The sequence below is a fragment of the Pelodiscus sinensis genome, chromosome 14 (assembly GCF_049634645.1).
Source record: "Pelodiscus sinensis isolate JC-2024 chromosome 14, ASM4963464v1, whole genome shotgun sequence".
NCBI classification, from domain to species: domain Eukaryota; kingdom Metazoa; phylum Chordata; order Testudines; family Trionychidae; genus Pelodiscus; species Pelodiscus sinensis.
Window position 1 is genome coordinate 36,365,281 of NC_134724.1, and position 2,916 is coordinate 36,368,196.

Genomic DNA, 2,916 nt, shown 5'->3' on the forward strand with positions numbered 1-2,916 from the left:
CGGATGGGAAGGGGGAGCACAAATCAGAGGCAGGGCATCCAAAGCCCCTCTCGGGAGTTGCTTGGCACATTAGCCTTTTGGGCTGGCTCTTCACATGGCGACTGTCCTCCAGCATCTCCCAGCTGAGGGTCTCAAAGCACCAACTCATCCTTCCAGCTGCCACGTGGGCACAAGAAGCATCTATCCCTTTTCAGAAGCTCCGAGACAGGGTGTAACCTCAAGGTCAGGCATATCAAATCAATGGCCAAGGCAGTAACAGAACCTAACCCAGGCTCTTTCTCTAAGCAGAGAGAGAACCTCGACTCTCCTCCTTCTGCTCTGCTCCGTGGAACATGCTTCCAGCCAGAGCCAGGTCCAGCCAGGTCCCATTTTTCTGCTCGCAGCACTAGAAGACGTGCTCCCTCTGCCTCTCTTTCAAAGCAACTGTGCTCATCATGCTAGCTTGTAAACAGTGGTGTCATTTCACACCACTGTCTGAGAAGTAAAACCATCTGAGAACTAAAGCTAGTGGGAAAGAGACAGAACGTTTATTGTGCATCCCTTGGCCTGGATGGGGACACGGAGTGACATGCGCTAGAACCTTTTTCCCAGGGGTATACAACAATAATACCCAGGACATTCCAGCTTACAATCAGCCCGAGGAGCAGGCACCGTGGGAAAGGCTCTGTTTGTTTTTCCTGGGTATTATAAATAGCGTTCCGGCTGCAGGCATGACATTAAATGAGAAGGAAGTGGGGAGGGCCGGGATGGGCTCCGTTTGAACTGGGCCTCTGATTAGATTTCAACTTCCTGCACAGTTGCTGGTCACTTCCTGCTGGGGGAGTGCAAAAGTACTCCTGGGGTGGGAGCCAGCAGTCAGCTGTGAGAACCTGTGAGAGCAGCGCGCAAATGTTCTCCGACTCGTCATGGGCTCTGAGCACTTGGGAGTCTATTCTATTTCCAGCTCTACCACTGCCTTGTGTTGTGATAGCCACAGGGTTGGACACTGCCATTCTTTCCATCTTCTGAAGGTGGACCACTTCAACACTCATGAAGGCTTCTGTGCTTCTATCACATAGTTCTGCTGTCATGACAGCTCTCTGCCTGACTCCCATACCCCCTCTCCACCAAGAACATGCATGGAACATTTCCAGGAAATCTCACAAGTTTGGGCTTTTTCCAGGTTGCTCATTACCTTCTCCTGTCTGGGGTCACCTTTAACTCTATAATTATTACCCAGGGGTCATTAATGGTCAGTGGTACATAACCCCAACTACTTGAGTTTATGTACATATTAGTTCCCCCAGAATATATTAAAAGAACATTAAGGTTGCAAAGTCAAGCACTCCTAAATTAGGAAATGCCAGAATGAAGGCTGCCCCTGCAACATTAATTCAGTCTTTTGTTGCATTATGATAGTTAAATATATGATCACATAGTAAGTTTTCCACAAGATCCATACAAGAACCCAGGATGTTTGGTGTTCACTCAGTGAGTAACTATTCAATATTTTATTGTTGCCTCAGAATCCAGTGTGGCCTGATGCATCATTTGCTGCCCTCTGTTCGAACTCTGAACTGACTGCAAAATTATTGTGGTATGCTGGGCTTTTCTATGGCATGCATGACTGTAGCATACAAGTGCTTTGCAAACAGCAGTGAATTTATTTTCACATGTAGGCTAGAAACTTACTCTCGATTTTAAACAAAAGCTGTGCTTCTCATCTGGGGTTTGAAGAAAAAATGCAAATACGGTGAGACTCCTGAGGTTGGCAACACTGAAATGATCTAATTGATTTCAATTACCTGCAATTGAATGCCAATGAAGGATCCCCATGAAGTGCCTGGGTCTGCCTGGATAGAGCAACAGGCAGGTCACACAATGCTTTAGTTCAACCAGAAGTGCTATACTCCATGCAAAGGGCTGTGGGTGAGGTTCTCTAGACTGTGCTATGCTAGAGGCCAGACTAGAAGGTGATGACTATATTCACTTTTGCCCTGAAAATTGATTAATCGGCATCTTAGCTTGCATCACAGCCAAGCTCACAGCAGTTCTGGCAGCTCGCTCTCATGGATTAGAGTGAAAAACCAGAATGGGGAGCAGAAAGAAGAGATGCAGCAGAGCTCAGTACAAAGCATTGAGAGCTGAGCACATGTCAGAAAGGCCCCAAGTAGTGGGGGTCAAAAGCAAGCCCAGTTACAGACAGAAACCATGGGGGTCTATCAATGCTCCCTCTAATCTTTTGCATCCACATGCAGCATACATTTTTATGTGCAGCAAGGCACAGCTGAATGTGCACCATCAATAGAAATACGCAATCTAGCTGCACATGTTCTGCTAATCAGCTGGGCTGGCATTTGCATTTCTCCTGGGAGGCCGCACAAGCACCCATCTTACAGGGAACAGGGGGGTCTTACAACCCTTTGCTCAACTCCTCAAACGCTGGAAAGTAGGAACAAAGCCAAGGGAAGGTGCTAGGGTGTTAGCCTGGCCACTGGAAGTCCTGGCTTGGCCTCTTTGCTCTGCCACAGATTTCCTGTGTGAGGGAGGGAAAGTCACTTGGCCTCTGTTCTCCCTCTGCACTGGGGGCTGAGCAGTGGCAGGGGTGTGGGGAGGGGCTCAAAGCCCGCAGTGGAGGCTGGGGGGCACACAAGCAGGGCCTGTGCTTTTAATAGCCCGGGCTCCGAAGCCGCAGCTCCTGGAGCCGCGCTGCCCTGGGTCGCACAGCGAGTCTGGAGGCGGGACCCAGCGGGCACGGCGCGCGGGGCGCTCACAGCCCGGCTCCGCACATGCACCCCCCTCCCCAGCCGGCGCGGAGCCCAGGCCGCTCAGCGCGTGCGCGGCACCAGGGAAGGGGCGGGGCGCTCGGCGCCTTTGTTCAGGCCGCGGTTTCCCAGGCTGCCCGGCGGCGGGGCGGGGCCGGGCGCAGGAGGGGGC